The sequence below is a fragment of the Cryptomeria japonica genome, chromosome 3 (assembly GCF_030272615.1).
Source record: "Cryptomeria japonica chromosome 3, Sugi_1.0, whole genome shotgun sequence".
NCBI lineage: Eukaryota > Viridiplantae > Streptophyta > Pinopsida > Cupressales > Cupressaceae > Cryptomeria > Cryptomeria japonica.
Window position 1 is genome coordinate 892,127,654 of NC_081407.1, and position 19,214 is coordinate 892,146,867.

Consider the following 19,214-nt stretch of genomic DNA (forward strand, 5'->3'; position numbering starts at 1 on the left):
CTATCCAAACTATAATGGCTTACTACTGGAGGATGGCTTACAACTAATGTTACAAAAATTGAACCATTATAATTGCATATATCATATGCATGAGATACAATTCCACTAAGGCACATAATCACTTTTTCATTCACTATTCATAGACGCTTTCAAATTTTCTATATAAAATCACTTTCACTCTACTATATACATTTGCTATGATAACTTTTGCATTCTTTGTCCATACAAAGAAAAATGATCAAAAAGACCATTTCCTTAATGATTACTAAGCAATTGACTATATACAGAGTAAGTTTTCATAATGTTGGCTTAGCTGGAGATAAGGTTAGCCCAAAAATACCTTATCATGTTAATGGAAAAATTAATCTTTATCATACCGAAGATGTCAGCCTAAAATACAGAGAGACTTTTACCAAATATCAAGCAAAAGACAAGACAATTTATGGTAACATGTTGGCACTAATTCTAGAGAAAACCGAACCAAAAACCTGATAGAGTACTAAGTCAGAACATAGGGTACTTCATTACTAGACCCATAACAATGTCACAATAGGAATATCACCACCAAAAATCTTCGATATAGATTTTGGATCGTGAGATATAGAACTTGATCTCGAAGCCTTACAAAAAAATCTAATCAAATAGAGTGATGTAGATCCAAAAACATTGGAATAGGCCAAACCAAAAGAGAGTACTAGAGCTTGTAGAAACTATGCCGAAATATGCCTGACTCATGTTGCCAAATCACCAAAACATTAAGGACATCAATGATAATATTCTAATAATCTTCCTCTTTGTCATTGATGACAACATGACAACTAATGTGGCATATAAAAAAAGGTTCTATATTAAAAAATCATACAAACTATCTATACATATTCACTTCCATTTGGTATCAATGGGAAAGGGTGCCAAAAAATAAACTATACAAAAAAGATCCTCCTTTGGGTAGAGATAAGAATTAACCAGAGTATTCCTTAATCTTTTGAATGTGGGCAAGCCAAATACTTGTATTTTTGTCCCATTGTTGAATAGGATCTGTGATTAGTACAGATTGAAGATGGAGAGAGACAAGTGTATATTCTACTTCTTCAATGGAGGTAGGCTCAGAGAAGGTGAACTATTGTCCCTTAGAGAGGGCACGATTCATCAATGAGATGTAGTCACTACACATGCACCTTAACTAACCAAGAGAGAGAATGATGTTGTCCCTTTGTTGCTGAAGTTTGAAATATCTCTTGTGTAAATCTTCAATAACAAACTTGCCAGAATCGATGAGATCCTGAGCTAGCTGGAATCAATGATGTACATGCTGAATTTTTAACTCGATTGTGTCAATATCTTTATGAATGCTTCTGGTAGCCTTTGGCCATTGCAAACTATAAAGATAAATTGCATTACCGGTAGAGAGACAAGCATGTCCTTGAGCAATAAGTTGGCATTTTTCAAATCCGATAATAATTTTTCTTTCTTAGCCTCCTTTTCATAACCTCTCCTAGTTTCCAAAGTCAAGGAGTATCTTTTGAGAGATTCTATCAAAGATTTACATTTTTTCAAACTAGAGGAGGATGGATCAATGGAACTATCTTGAATAACAATTTGTAATGCAAATATCGCCTCCTCAATTACTTTGTTCTTTTATTTTAGTTCTTCAAACACATCCTTCTTAGCTGAAGCCTGGATGGATTTCCCAATCTAATTTTTTTTGAAAGGAATCAATCTTATTGAAGTCAACAAATAATGTGGAAGAAGCAATGGGTTGTAACGATAATAGAGCAGCAAGCAAATTTTCCAATGTGTCAGTGCTCATACTGGCTTCCACCCTTTCTTTGGTATCAACCAGTGAGGCATGTTCTTTAGATGAAGTATTTTCTTCTGCTTTCTTTTCTTCCACTTTATCCTCTTTCTCAATTAAACTATCCGAGGGGGAATCATCAGTATTAGGTGCATTCACTAGATGGTTTTCTTCCATTTCACTAACAATGATAGATTTAGTAGACACACTTGTTGCACCTTCAATAATCAGTAATAGCCCGAGTTTATTTGTTATGCCCTTGACATATTCTACAGTTTTTGTTTTTAATGCATCTACATCTTGCGATCTTTCCATAAGTGTATCTAAAACTTGCTCCTAAGCTATGTTTCTCATACTTGTACAAGTGTTTCCTTATCTTTCCTAGAAAGGGTATTTCCAACAACTTCCAAAGCATATTATCGGATTTATTTATCGTCTTCTATAGCTCTTCTTCTAATTTCATTTGAAATTTTCCAGAGATCTTGGGGAATATCTTTCTTAAAGTTTTCTAAAATAGCATTTAGTCTAATAAAGTACTGAATAAAAGATTTTACTATGGTTTCCTTATCTTCATCATCAACTTCAATTTACATGTCATCTACTTGCTTTAGCTCACCTTCTACAACTATCATATTATACATAGATTCTAATTCAAGGGGATCCATTACTATATTCTTATCATTGCCCTTTCGGGCCTAAATCCAAAATCCATCTGCTTCACTTTCTTCAGATTCAACATCAAAGATTTTTCTTTTTACCTCTCTAGGATTTCCTTTCTTAGACGGAGAAGGTGTGGAGATCTCCTTCTTCCTCTTAGTTGATTTAAATTTTTCTTCACTTCGAGATTCCTTTTCCATTATAGGGGTACTAGAAGAGGCGACGATCTTGCTGAATCTTTTTGTTATAAGTATGGTTGAATGTACTAGAACACTCAGAGGGGGGGTGAATCAGTATTCGTACAACAATAAAAAATTTCCATTGAATTTAACCTTACCAATTAATCTCATCAACATGAGACAACAAATGCAAAAAATATAATCACAAGATAGACACCAAATTTTTATACATGGAAAACCCAAATGGGAAAAACAACAAAGAGGGTTAGCTCTGAAGATAATATAACTAGTTATATGGTGTATACTAAAGGGGTGGCTCACTACCAGATGGCTCACTGTTAGATTACAACACTTCTCACTACCGGATTACAAGACGAATCAATACCAGAATGCTCACCATAATAGAAAAGGGTGAACTAAAGAAAATTGCATCTCCAAATGTATGAAGTCAGTTCCAAGATGAGATTAGATATGAAAACATCAAATTACAGTAGATCCAGTAATCAATCTCTGCAATACTTCCTCCTCCCTGTCAACACGACTACTTGCAGCTTATCCGATAAGGGATTATTGTAACATTGTCTACACTTGCACTATCCACACTTAGTCATGCCTTCGCTCTCTAATAATGATGCCACACACTACTCACATACACTTTATTCTCACACACTATCCATACATCCATAGACTTCAAATATATAGATGTACATATATATATGTACATGTATATAGATATCTATGTACATATATATGTATGTACACACACACACACACACACACACACACACACACACACACACACACACACACACACACACACATATATATATATGTACATATGTATACACATATGTACATATATATACCTATGTATATGTATGTATGTATATACATATATATATATATATATATATGTATATGTATATATATGTATACACACTGGTAATCACATACACCAAGATAATATGTTAGTCAGGCATCAAAGGTTTATACAACAAGTGCATTGCTCAAATAATCACCCTATACAAATATGTCTTGATCAAAATAGAGTAACCAAGTCGGCCTTCACCGATCTTCTAAATGATTCTTTCTTAATTATCAGAACACAACAAGGGTCTATCAGACTCATAGACATGAACCCATAGGCACAATTAGCAAGCACAATGACTTCAACCTTCAAGATATGAATGCCATAAATTCTAAAGCATAGGATTTATAGATCATATTGCAATACAACTGTCACAATTAATGCCCGTACTTGATACAAAAAGGAAAACATCGACCAAGATTAACAAAACACTAGATTCCAGAGGAAATGATCTTTCGGAACCTACTCCTCACCGCTATATATCATATGTATACCTATCTTCCACTGCTGCACTCAATATGCTACATTCGGTCCTCATCGGATCACGAGGTTTGACATCAATGATGACATTCACACAATTATAACACATTTGACTTGTTCAGTTTCTTCTTCTATAATGCCAGCCTCCTTCATAGATTCTTTAATTTCCTTTTGCACATTCCTTGTTCTTTCCTTTCGAGTTTTCTCCATGTGGATTTTCACCAATTTCTATTGAGTTGTCTCGTACCTTTCTTATGACTCATCAAAATGGCTCTCTAATAAGACTTTTGCAAATCGTTCTAGAATTTCCACATAGACCTTATAGACCAAAGCTAGAATACACTTGGTTCTTGGTACAATAACTTCCATAATGCATTTATCAGTTGAAATTACAAATGTGATGTTGTCCTTGTATTTTTGTACAATGGATGTGAGAATCCTTTCGTTCTTGTGCATTATTTATTGAAAAATAGAGAAATATGAAGTATACACTTCTTCCTACTTAGTATATTAAAAAAATCTCTTCAAGCGTTCTTCTATCTAATGTGCTACTGAAATGTCTTGTAGCTAAAATACTTAAGGGAATTTTTTGCAAAATATAGAATAGAATGCACAGTGCTAGGGTTCCATATTTGAATGGATTCCTCTTCTCCTTTCATTTCTTTTGGTTGTAAGGAAACTATTGTCTCAAAATTTCATACAGATTAAAATCAACATTCTTTTCCACCATTTCGTAGGCCATATTGACCGTAGTGGCTGAAATAAAATTTTCTTGGTTTATGTACTAGATCTTATTTCCAATAATCATTAATACATATCATACACAAACGTTTTTTATGGTATTAACCTTTAGAGAGCGATAGTCATAGACTACATTGTTTAGATTTTCCATCTCTTTTTTCTTTGCCGACTTTGGTATCGAAATACCTCCTGAGTTGCATAGTCTGGTTACTACCTTCCTTACATTTTTGGTGATCTGAAAAGATTCTTCAAAAAATATGAATTCATCATAAAAGTAACTCATTGCTATCCCGACCCATTTGTGATCTAGACAAAAATTTGAGAAATGATTCCACGCATTCAACTTTTTGTAAACTAGGGTTTTGTATTGTGGTTTGATTTTGAAATTATCCCCAATCAGATTATTAGACCATAATTTCTACAACTTCCCATGGTTGTATTCTTCCAATTTCACATGGATATATGCCCTAATATCCTCAATTAACAAAACTCCAAAAGGAATGCTTGAAAGTGCAATTGTATGACTATTTTCAAGTGATTTGTTTAGGTATTTCTTAAAGCTTGGATGTTCTTGGGTGTTAACATCAAAACTATTAAAAGTAAGAAATTTGCAATGAAAATTCTTTTTAGTGCTTGGTAGGGAAACCCTAACCCTTGATTCACTCTTTTGCTTCTTGAATTATCTTTAGCATAGAGTGATAAATGACTTAGCGATTTCTCCTTTAATCCTTTTTCATCCATTTACATGCAATAAATTTTAAAGGAGATAAAGTGCAGATTTACTAAATATTCTTTCTATTTGAATTCACAGAGACCTTCCAGACTGTCGCATTTTGTCATAGTTCAATATATTTCGATGAAATTTCTATCTACACACACTTATCAACATATTGTCACTATAGCCTTGTGCTCTTTGGCAGGGGAAAGATATTTCTTGATTCTCTCCCCTTGGGCCAAATCCTCTGACTCTCAATTGCTAAAGAAAATTTCTACACCAGAGCTAGGTGGAGCTTCAACTTCTTTCTTTCTCCAAATCTTCTTAATCTCTTCCTTCACAACTTCCATGTTGATTTTCTTTACTATTCTATTTGACTTAGCTTCTCGTCTTCTACAATATCTTTTAAAATTTCCAAGTTTGTTGTAGTTGTAACATTTGTCATATCCTTGATCTTGTATTAACCTACACTATTTAGCCTTATGTCCAAACATGTTTCTTAAATAACATTGACTTATAAAATGACTATTCTTATTTTTCTCTATCATATCATGATTTCTGCATTGACTAGCTTTATGATAGTAATTGTTACAACAAGTATAGCACCTACTAGAGAATGATCCAACATTCTGATTTAATCTATTTTTGCAAAAGAATGCTTTGTGACCTAATTTATTGAAATTAAAATAATATCCATTTAAAGAAGTGTCTCTTTTACTTACATGTTGCCCAGCCAGTGACTAACCTTTGTCATCTTTCACTGACTTACCATATTCAACTTCTTTTTTTAGAGATGATCCTTCTTTTCTTTCCGACTTTCTTCACAAGCTTTCACCTATCTCTTATCCTAGAACGCTTTTATTTTCTAGAGACCTTTGCACAACTAACATCTGATCAAGATTACCTAAACTTACCTTAAGTTTGTCTTCTTGTCTCTTTGACTTTCCAGATCTAATTTTAGGGTTGTGACTTCTTGTTCAAGCTTCTTACATTCCTTTTTCTTACATTTAACCATTTTGTTCAAGTACTCCTTGGTCTTTTAATCTTCTTCACTCTTGGTTTTTAGATCTATAATTTTGGTGTTTGCCTGCTTGAGTTCTTCATTAACTTTCTTATTCCTTTATCTAAATTTCTTATTTTCTCTCTTAGCTTTTTGAAACACTCATTGGATAATTGAACATTTTCTCCCAGATCCTTGTTTTCATTCTCAACATTATCAAGATCTTTAAGAGTTGTCATAAGTTTTTCACTTGCATCTAGATATATATTGTGATCTAAAGTAGACTTAGGTGCCATATTTTGAAATTTTTGGATCTCCTTCAATTTATTAGACTCTTTTAAAGGACCTTTCTCTGATACCAATTGTTGAACATTTTAAATACTAAGAGGGGAGGAGTGAATCAGTATTCCCTTAAATTTATTAAAACTTTAAAACAACCATCCACATAAAATAACTAGATGCCAAAAATGAAAAGAACAATAACCAAAAATAGATTACACCACATGACACCAAAAATTTATACGTGGAAAACCCAAGATGGGAAAAACCACGGAGAGGGTTAGATCTCAATATTGTGTAACCGGTTATAAAGTACAATAGGTGGCTCACTGCTAGATGGAATCACTGTTCTAACTATAATCACTTACTGCTAGAGGATGGCTTACAACAACTGTTACAAAAAATTGAACTGTTATAATTGCATCTATCATATGCATGAGATATAGTTTCGTTGAGGTGCATAATCATTTTTACATTCACTATTCATAGACGCTTTAACATTCACTATACAAAATCATACTAAATATGTTAGCCCAAAATACAAAAATACTTTCACCAAACCTCAAGAAAAAGATAGGACAAGATGGACCAAAAAATTGGTATAGTACTTAGCTAGAAAAATAGGCTACTTCATGATTGGACCCATAGAAATGTTGCAAAAAGCACATCACCACCAGAAATCTTGGATGTAGGTGTTTGATGAGATATACAACCTAATCCCAAAGACTTACAAAAATCATCTAATGGAACATAATGATGTTGATCCAAAAACACCAGAATTGGCCAGACTAAAAGAGATTACCAAATCTTTTAGAAATTGTGCCAAAATATGTCGGACTCATGTTGTCGGGTCACCAAAACATCAATTACATCAATGAAAATATTCTAACACACACCCTACACAATAGAGGGATTTTGGAGGTGAGAGCTCTAGAAAAAGTTTTTTAGGCCCTTATAGCTATTTTTTCAATCCATGGTTTATATCCATTGTATTCTAATATTTCTTACAAGATTCCCATATCAAATGTGCCTATTAATAATTGCACATTGATTGGGGTTAATAACAAGTGGGAAATATCTTGTTGTATTATGAATGATTAAGTTAATAAGACAAGTGGTTGTTATTTTTGTTGATTTTTTTTCCTATAAATGTTTCCTAGGTAAATTGTCTTTTTAATGTAAATTTGGCATTCTCTCTTAGTAATATATTTAATTAATTTTACCATTTCTTCTCTTGCATGGTTTCTCAATATTTTTCTCATCAATAGAAAAATGTCTTCATCATCACTCTGTATGTTTTCATTGTTCATGCTCCTACCAATAGGAAAACAATTGTTGAGTTTGAACTTATAAGGAGATGACCTTGGCATTCCATTAGGTAGCTAAAGAGAAGCATGTTACCTGAAATGGTCCTATATTAATTTATTTTCACTTTTTCAGAGTCTACATTGTAAGCCTTTGAATAGATTGACTATTAAAAGAATATTTGAATGATAGAAAAATGCATTTGATCATTGATAGATTAACCATTATTAGTCTACAATATTCATAATCCTAATATAAATAATTGAAATTTACCATAAGAAAAGTTTTTTTATATCTTTTACTTACATACTTAAAGATACTTCATCAAATGGTTCAATTATATTTAGATTTACTATTTGAAACTCTATAACTTTATACATGTATTTATATTGCATAAGCAGGTGTAGAAAATATTGCTTTCTATTTCTTTATATTTGGTCTCATGATTTTTTGTTCGACTAAAAGGTTAATTTTACTTAATTAGTTTAATTAAGCCACCTTTTATTCCTTCTTAAGATTCTCTTAGTTATATATGTATGTATTTAATAATTATTCTAATCATTAAATACATTCTCATTTAGGGTTGGACAATCTCCTTTTATAAGGATTGTATTGTATTTCTTTATTATTCCCTCTCTGAATGATAATTTCTTTCTTTAGAGCCATTGTTGGTTTTTTGTCTCCATTCTTCTCTTGTGAAAGGTTTTCTTGCATACAGGTGATCTTGGTTGTGAGAACTTAGATTTCTTAGCTTCCTCATGGTATCAAAGCTTAGATCTGTTGCAATTTGTTCTTGATTTGCTGAAGAATATTTTGGAGCTTTGAGGGTTTCAATTATTTAGAGTTTTTTCTATTGGATTTGGGGGGTACTTCTCTTTTCTAGCTATTTTGGGCTGAAACGCTACTCCCCATTGTGCTTGGAGCGCAAAAAAATCCCCATTTTCATATAAAATTTATCCATTTTGGACAAATTTAGCTTCTGGAATTTTTTTTTGATTTTGCCTTTTTTAGGGCTCGATTCCCAAAAAATTTACTTTGGCTATATGTTGTTGCTGGAATAGTTACTTTGGCCGCTACGGTCAGCGGCTCCCTTTGCTACCGCCTGTGATCAGGGTAGCCGCTAGCGGCTTCCACTACCATCAAGCGATTAGCCCGCTCGCTAGTCGGCCACCACCACCACCATCAATGCACCACCCCGATCTGCTACATCAACTCAACTCCAGTGCCACTACCGCCAACTATGATGTCCACTGGCCACTAGAGCTCCACTAGACCCTGATTTACATGTTTTTTGATAGGGGGGTGGCTTTTTGGCCATAACTTGGGCAGATGGAGGCCTTTTCTGACATATCATATATTGTTGGAAAGCTATTTTCCAGCACTATCCAGGTCTAGAAGTGAAGTTTGAATATTTTTTTATTTTATACCTCGTTTGTTCCATCAAATTCAGAGCTCGTTTCTACACTCTGGGAGCCATAACTTGGGCAAACAGACTCCTTTTTCGACAATCGAATAGGCATCGAAAAGGTCTTGGAGAGACTTATTCAGATTTGGGGTTCATTGTTCCAGATTTTATACCAGGTACACAAGATATTGTTTGAAGCAATTTTTTTTCTCTTCCTCTTCTTTCTGGCTCTCAGATTGTACTGGGGTTTGGTTTTTCATCTTGTGGGGGGTGTTATTTTCTACTTTCTATAATTTACTTCTGAAAATAAAAAACACCTAAAACTCAAAAAATAAAAACACCTTATGCATCCTTTGTCTAGTCTAAACGATCACTTAATTAAAAAACACAAGAGCAGGTACAGGTACACATGGAAGATTCTTTAGTTGAGCTTCTTACATCACATAACTATCACCTCTAGAAAGCTCGTATGATGAGGCTTCTCAGATCAAGAGGGTTGTGATCCTATTTGGATGAGGTTCAGTCTCAGTTGTAGTGTCTTTTTGAGATTCTTCAAAACATGAATATGATGGATGAGGCTATGAGTATCATCTCCTTACATGTTTCAGATAGTTTTCTCTTTCACCTTGATGGTTTTCTCACTCCTCGGGATATGTGGTCCATGTTTGTTGATCTTTTTGGTACCATCAATGAGTTCAGAGCATTACAGATTGATGTGGAACTCTCTTCTTTGTTACCTGAGTCCTTTCCTCACATTGAGGACTTTCTGAACAAGTTTAAAATCACCAGATCTATCCTCCACAGTTGTGGTAAAAATAAGACAAACATGGAGTGTATCTACCTAATTCTCTCTAAGCTTCGAGGTCCCTATCAGATATTTGCTTCGACATTGTATTCTGCTATGGATTCCTTGGGTGCACATTTTACCATGCCTTCATTTGATGTTTTTTGTGATCACTTGACTCGTGAGCAGGCTCACCTATCTCAGTTGGACTCTCTCACACGATCAAAGAACAAAGTGTTGGTTGCACAAACATCTAAAAAGAACAAGAAGCATAAATCAAAGCCTAAGAAGGATTCAACTAGAAGTGAGTGTCCATCCAAGCCACCACCTAAGTCTAATTCTAAACCAAATTCCTATCCCAAATAGGAGAAATCTTCTAAGTCTGGTGAGTCTTCCTCCAAGACTAAGAAGAAATCAGAAGAAATTTGCATTTTGTATGGCAAAGAAGGACATCCTATTTCCCAATGTTGGAAATTATTAGAGGCTTTGGAGGAAGCCATCTAACAACATCATATTTCTTCTCCTCAACCTCCTTCTTCCTCTTCTACATGGAAAGGACATGCTATTTCTGCATGATCTATTACTTCGGCATCCACTTGGATTATTGATTTACGGGCTTCTCACCACATGACTTACTCTCAGCAGCTTGTTACCTCACTTGCTCACAGTGATACTTTACAGATTGCAGTTGGTGACTCAGCACAAATTCCAATTTTAGGTTTAGGTACTATTCCATTGATAGGTGGTTGTATTTAGGATGTTCTTCTAGTTTTTGAAATTTCGACAAACCTCCTCTCTGTTTATCAGATTTGTCATTCTTTCTCTAGTAAAACAATTGAATTCTCACCATATGATGTGGTTATTAGAGAGCTCCATGATCCTAATTTGGTTGTGGCTACTAGTAGTGTTGATCTTGATTCTTAGTTACACAGGTTCAATGGCTTTGAGAGTCCAGATGTTGCAGGTGTTTCTCTTGTATCACATGTCGATTCAGTGAGCAGACTTTGGCATGAGCATTTTTGCCATGTCAATTATATATACTTATAGAAGATGAGCAGACAGACAGTTGTGATTGGACCCCCTCAGATATCCTATACTGATGGTGTATGTTGAGGTTGTGCACTTGGTAAACATCACTAGGATTCTTTTCCTATAGGCAAAGCCACACGTGCTAAAGCACCCTTAGATTTGGTAGACAATGATCTCCTGTCATTTCTGACTCCATATTTTTTAGGGGCCAAGTATGTGCTCACATTCATTGAAGAATTCTCCAGATGTACATGCATGTACTTTCTTAAGTACAATTCTTATGTCTTTGATTTATTTTGAGTCTTTAAGAAATTTATCAAGAAGTAATCTGATCTTTCTATCTGAAGGATACACATAGATAATGGGAGAGAGTATGTCAATGAGGCATTTATAGATTTATGCACCGAGCATGGTTTGCAACATTAGTTATCAGTTCCTCATGCCCCTCAACAAAATGGTATTGTTGGGAGAAAGAACAACACACTATGAGAGATGGAACATTGCATTCTTCAGTCACATTCTATGCAACCTGCTTTTTAGGTTGAGGTAGTTAATTGAGTCACTTATATTCAAAATCAAAAGCCTCATAAGGCATTATGATAGATGACTTCTGAGGAGTCTTGGTCCCATATCAAGCCTAATGTTCCATCATTCTGAGTTTTTGGTAGTGAGGCTTGGGCATTTATTCCAGATGCTCAGAGGAAAGCTAATGGAGAGGAAGAGTCGACCACTTATATTGGTTGGTTAATGTGAGGATGTTAAGGTGTACAAGTTGTTTGATCCTGATTCTAGAGACGTCATGTTTAGGTGGGATGTCCAGTTTGATGAGCACCTTCCTTAGATCGATTCGCCATCACTAGCTTGTCCCTCACTTCCTCCTCCTCCCTCTTCATCTTTTAAGGATTCCTTATTCCTTGAGGATGATGTAGATGATGGTTTTCCATCTCCACCACCCGTAGCTCAGCCTTTGCCCAAGTGGGACCAGTTTATAGTTGATGTCATTAGTTCTATGATAGGTGATCCTTCCGATTCTTGTTGTACTTGTGCACAGACATCTGGTTCTAGTCTTTTGAGTCATACCATTTCGGATTATCCTCATAAAATTTCAAAGGCAGCAGGTTGCCCAAAGTGGGATAGGGCCATGGATGAGGATTATTCTTCTTTGATGAAGAATCATACTTGGGATCTTTGTACTCTTCCGAAAGGAAGAAATTTGGTTTGGTGCAAGTGGGTGTACCATACTAAGTATGTCGCATATGGTTCTATTAATAAGTATAAGGCTCATCTTGTTGTGAAGGAGTTTTCTCAAGTGGAGGGTATTGATTACTCTGAGAACTTTTCTCCTGTTGCCAAGATGAATTATATTCGCTTTGTACTTTTTCTTCCAGCTTCACAGCGATGGAATTTTTTTCGGATAGATGTGAAGAGAGCCTTCTTGCATGGAGACCTTCATGAGGATATCTATATGGAGCAACCGCTAGGATTTGTGCAGGATTCTTCTTTGGTTTGCAGACTTCGATGTTAATTATATGGTCTCAAATAGGCCTCTTGGGCCTAGTATGAGAAGATGGACTCTTTCTTGCTTTCCACACTCTTCACAAGTTGTCATTCTGATCCCACATTTTATATTCAGCATTAGGGGGACAATAAAATTATTCTTGTGTTAAATGATAATGATCTCATCATTACCGATAGCTCATCCTCCTTGATTAAGGATATTTAGAGAGCTTTGATGTAGCAGTTTGCGATGACAGATCTTGGACTTTTGCACTATTTTTTGGGCCTATAGGTTATTCAGTCTTCTGATGGGATTTCCATACTTCATCATAATTATTCTCATGATATGCTTCATAGATTTTACATGCTTTCTTGCAAGCCTGCACCCACACAATTTTAGTCAGGTGTTGTTTTGTCTGCCACTTGTTCTACACCTTCTGTGGATTATACCTTATATAGGCAGTTGGTTGGTAGTTTGTTGTTGTTGGCAATATAACAAGGATATTGAGAAGGGTTGTTGATGATTATGGACATAGCTGATTAAAGATGTTTTACTGTCTTGATATTATTATTTTGTCATTGATGTCAAGAAATTGATTTTCTAATTCAGTATGATGTTGCCATATCTTAAGAAATATGATATGAAGATTATAAAGAAGTCGGTAAAGACACAGGAAAGAATATGATGAATAAAGGGATAAGTTATTCAATGGGCAACTCTACCGAGTCCGACAATGATGAGATCTTGATGTTTTAGATTGTTTTAACATCATACATATGTTGTAAAATATAAGGGTTAATACTACACTATGTTATCAGGCAAAGAACCTAGTCGGTAAACCCTAAGGTTATCGCAGTCGGCTAATGAAGACAGAATGTCTACCGAGTAAAGTTTAGTATTCCCCGAGTTGTAACCAAGCTATAACAGAATGCATTAAATGTTTACATGTGATATTTAATGAAAGAAGCTGATGAGCTGGAGCGGATCAATGATTGGCAAGCCATGGAAGAAGTTTGCTAACAAATCTAAGGCAATGAAAAGTCGGCAAGAAGATCTACAGCTCAGATTGAACCACAATACCCTAACACAAGTTCTGAGGCAAGGTAAAATGTTTTTCAGATCGTAAGATACAATGAACCTGGACAAGATTGAAGATCTGATGGCTATGATTGATCATGGGAAATGTGATCAAGGAGATTAAGCGGTTAGATGATTGTTTATAAATAAGGAACTATTGATAAACAATGTATGCGGGCAAGTGTATGCATAGGGATGCTACATAGTGATCACCGAGCATAGAAGCTTGAAGACCTATTTGATTAACAGAGTATTGATGCCCAGCAGATAGACAAGAATAGTTCTATGTCTATATTGTGTTGAACAAATAAGAATCTGCTTTAGCATTTTAGATGTAAAGTTGCAGATAGATTGTATTACTGTTAGCTTGTGAAAGTAACAGGAAATCTCTTAACCGAGTGGACTTAACAGTCTTATAAGTAAATCCTCTAACAAGGTGACATTATAAATGAGTGTTTGAAATCCTTTGACAAGGTCACTTCTAACAAAGTGAAGATGCTAACAGATCTAAGGGAAATCCCTTAACTGGGTCACATCTAGCAATGTGTTTTGTAATCTTTAACAGGATTGGCTTTTAACCGAGCATACTCTAGAAGAGTATATTTCTTAGTGGGTTCGAAATCCCATAGTGGTTTTTCCCTATTTGGGTTTCCACGTTAAATCTGGTGTTATGAGGTTTATATTGTTCATATGCTTTTGAGTTTACATGTTTGACAGTTTTTATTCTATGACTGATATATGTTACCGAGGTTGAATCTGATGTTTTCATTGATGATTAAGTTTGTATGATTCACCCCCCCCCTCTCATCTTGTTTGCTATCGGATTTGTACTTATATTAAGTATCAGAACTATCAATTGGTATCAGAGCCTTGGACTATGAAAGGAAAGTTTAAAGGTACTTGAGTTAAAGATCCAAAGATGTATAAGAGGGATGCACCTAAGCTGAATAAGTCAAGTTTCTCTACATGGCAGAAAAGGATGAAGCTACATCTATCAGGAGTTGGAGAATATGATATATACTATTTGGAGAATGATTTTGTTACACCAAGCACCTATCCATTGACTATGGAAGAGATAAAGGCAAAGCAAGAACACATTCAAGCAATGATTGAAATAACATCTGCATTGACCGATTCTGAATTTAATGATCTAGAAGGCTACAATGATGTGAAGGCTATGTGGACTAAGCTCATATCAGTATATGGAGGAGATGAACATGTTCAAAGAGCAAAAGTTGATAGTCTAAGAGGACAACTTGAATCTATGAGGATGAATGAAGGTGAGAACATAACCCAGTACAGTACAAGACTAAAGGAGATTGTAAATCAAATCAAGGGAGCAAGAAGAACTATTGAAGAAAAGGATGTGACAAGTAAGTTGTTAAGAACCCTTCTACCTACCCATGCAATCCGAGTCTCTGCAATCAATGAACTGAGGTCTATACCTAATATGCCAGTTTCCTTGGATGCTACTATTGGTAAGCTACATGCATTTGAGTTAAGTAATTTTGATAACAGTGGGTCATCGGTAAATAAAGTTGAATCTGCATTTAGTTCTTTTCATCTGAATGAATCTAATGATTACAATGAAAGAAAGTATAAGTACTCTGGAGGAGATCACAGTGGAGCAAGTGAAAGATTTCAGAAGAACATGGAGGAGGTACACAAACTGTATGAAGAAATCAGAAAGCAAGAAGAGTTTGAAGCACTATTGGCCAAAAGGTTACCAAGAGGCAAATGTAAGTATAAGGGAAAACTACCCTTGAAATGTTTCAATTGTGATAAGATTGGACATATGGCTTCTAACTGTCCTGACAAAGATTTCACTGAAAAGAGAGATTACCGAGATGACAGACAGAAAGATAATCATTACAGAGGACAACGAGACTTTAGAAGAAGAGATAGAAAGACCTGCTTAATTGCTGATGAGGAATCTGAAGATGATAAATCAGATGAGACTGATATAGAGGAAGTTGTTTATGTGGCTATCAAGGATGGATCAGATGAAGAAAGGTATGAAGTAAAATCCCTAATATCTCACATAAACACTAATGATTCTTGGATTATAGATAGTGGATGCTCACATCATATGACAGGAGATAAACACAAGTTTGTTATGTTAGAAGATTATGATGGAGGCTATGTTAGATTTGGTAATGATGCACCATGTCTGGTAAGAGGTAAAGGATCCATAACACTTCTTGATAAAGCAAGATGAAATGATGTTTATTGGGTTGAAGGTTTTAAATATAATTTGTTGAGTGTAGCAGAGCTAAACAACACAGGTTACTGAATAGAATTTCAGAAAGGAATTGTCAAAGTTCATGACAAAAATGGAAAGTTAGCTGCTACTAGGACACAAACAAAAGGTAATACATTTCACCTTGAGTCTACTCACAACAAGTTCTTGCATGCAAAGATTGATAACACCTGGTTATGACATAAAAGGTTTTGTCATGTTAATTTTGATAATCTGGTCAAGATAAGTAAGAAGCACAGAGTAAGAGGTCTACCGAGTCTTGAAAAACCTGAGAATGTTGTGTGCCAAGGATGCCAAATGGGCAAGATGACAAGATCCAGCTTTACAAGTAAGTCCTACACTATTAAAGGAATTTTAGATCTTGTACACACTGATCTTTGTGGTCCTATGAAAGTTCAAAGTTATTATGGTGATAACTATTTCATATTATTTATGGATGATTATTCAAGGATGATGTCAATAATGTTTTAAAAAGAAAAATCAAAAGCTTTTCAAATGTTTAAGTGGTATAAGGCTAGAGTTGAAAATGAAACAGGAAGACAACTGAAATGTCTTGGATCAGATAGAGGAGGAGAGTTCACATCTGATGAGTTCAACCTATTTTGCAATGATCATGGTATTAAAAGACAAGTCTCTGCACCGAGGACTCCACAGCAGAATGGAATAGCTGAAAGAAGAAACAGATCTATTGTGGATTGTGCTAGAACACTGATGATTGAGAAGAAGGTTCCACAAAAATTTTGGAGAGAAGCAATAAGCATAATTGTTTACACCTTGAACCGAGTTCAATTGAAGAAAGGTACTTTCAACACACCTTATGAAATCTGGTATGGCAAGAAACCTAACGTAAGTTATTTTAAGATCTTTGGAAGCAAATACTATGTTCATAAAGATGATAGAAATGGCAAGTTTGATCAGAAAAGTGAAGAAGGAACATTTCTAGGATATTCTTCTAGAAGCAAAGCATTTAAATGTCTGATCAAATCATCTAACAAAATAGTAGAAAGTGCAAATGTGAAAATTGATGAATTTGCAAAAAGAACTGATGACAGGAATTCCAAAGAACCAGAAGACTATGACGAATTTGTCTATATGCAACCAAAAAGTCCTACTGAGATAACTATTGAAGGAAATGAGGAAGATATCTAGTTACCGAGTGATGAAGAGGATCATACAGAGCCTACTGAGCCTGTATTAGCCAAATATGTCAGAAGACATCATGCACCAAGTCAAATTATAGGAAATAAGGATGATCCAGTGATGACAAGGAACAAACTGAGACAGAACACATGTTTGATATCTGAATTTGAACCAAGAATAGTAAAAGAGGAATTCAACAGTGAAGATTGGATAAATGCTATGACTGAAGAGATTGATCAAATCAAGAAGAATGACACATGGACACTAGTCCCAAGACCTAAGGACAAAAATGTAATCGGTACAAAGTGGATCTTCAAAAACAAGCTAAATGAGAAAGGAGAGGTCATTCGGAACAAAGAAAGATTGGTTTGCAAAGGTTATGCCCAAGAAGAAGGAATTGATTATGGTGAGGCTTTTGCACCTATTGCCAGACTTGAAGGAGTTAGAACATTGCTAGCATATGCTGCTTTCAAAACCTTCAAGGTATATCAAATGGATGTCAAATCTGCATTTCTAAATGGAATATTAGAAGAAGAAGTTTTCATTGAACAACCTGAAGGATTTGTTGAAGACAATAATAAAGATCAGGTATGTAAATTGAACAAAGCTTTATATGGTCTGAAACAAGCACCTATAGCATGGTATGAAAGACTGCACTCTTATTTGATTAAGATTGGTTTTATAAGGACAAGTGAGAACATCAACATGTACATGAAGAATGATGACAATGGAATACTAATCGCAGCCATATTTGTTGATGATATTATATTTTGTGGAAATGACTCTTTATGCAAGAACTTTGGTAATGAAATGAGCAAAGAATTTGAGATGTCATTAATCAGTGAGATAAAGTATTTTATAGGCTTGCAGATACTGCAAATGAAAAATGAAATTTTCATTACTCAATCCAAATACATAAAGGAAATCTTGAAGAAATTTGGAATGGAGGATTCAAAGCCAGTAAGTACTCCTATGACTACAAACTGCAAACTATCAAAGAATGATGAATCTACATCTGTTGATGAGACACTCTACCGATCCATGATTGGAAAACTACAATATGTTGTTCACAGTAGGCCTGATATAGCACATGCAGTAGGTATTGTTGCAAGATTCTTTGCAGATCCTAAGGAAATACACATGACAGCAATCAAAATAATTTTCAAATACTTGAAAGGCACTGAAGATTATGGCTTAGTATATCAGAAAGGAAATGATTTTGATTTGAAAGTCTATACTGATGTTGATTGGGTAGGCAACATTGATGATAGGAAAAGCACAAGTGGAGGAGCTTTCTTCTTAGGAGAAAGACTAGTGAGTTGGCTTAGCAAGAAACAAGGATGTGTTTCTCAGTCAACAGTCGAAGCTTAATATGTTGCTGCAGCACTGAATTGTACCAACATTTCATGGATCAAACAATTGTTGGAAGGTATAAATGAGAAAGTTACCGAGCCAGTAACTATATTCTGTGACAATACTAGTGCCATTAATATTTCAAAGAACCCTGTTATGCACTCTAAGACAAAGCACATATCTATCAAATATCATTATCTTAGAGAAGAAGCTCATGAAAAGAAAGTGGTGTTGGAATATGTTAACACAAAGGAACAAATAGCTAATATCTTCACCAAGCCACTACCAAAGGACACTTTTGAATATCTCAGAAGTAAGTTAGGGGTCCTACCCCTATCTCTTACTCACTGATCGAGTTCGGTGAAAGCATCACTTTGATGAATCTATTGAATATCTTTTAGGGAGCTGATGCTGGAGTGATACACTTTAAGAATACTTTTCTGAAAGTGTACTGGAACAATATTGGGATAATACAGACAATGATACAAGGAATAGGAATTGTAAACAAATGCTCTGACCGAGACTCAGTTGATACACATCAGTAGGAAATAACTTCTTACAAAAATAATTTATGTTTTAGTTCTTTTCTTTTTGGCATTGTTGTCAAAGAGGGAGAAGACTACCAGGGGCAGAAGACCTACCCAAGGAG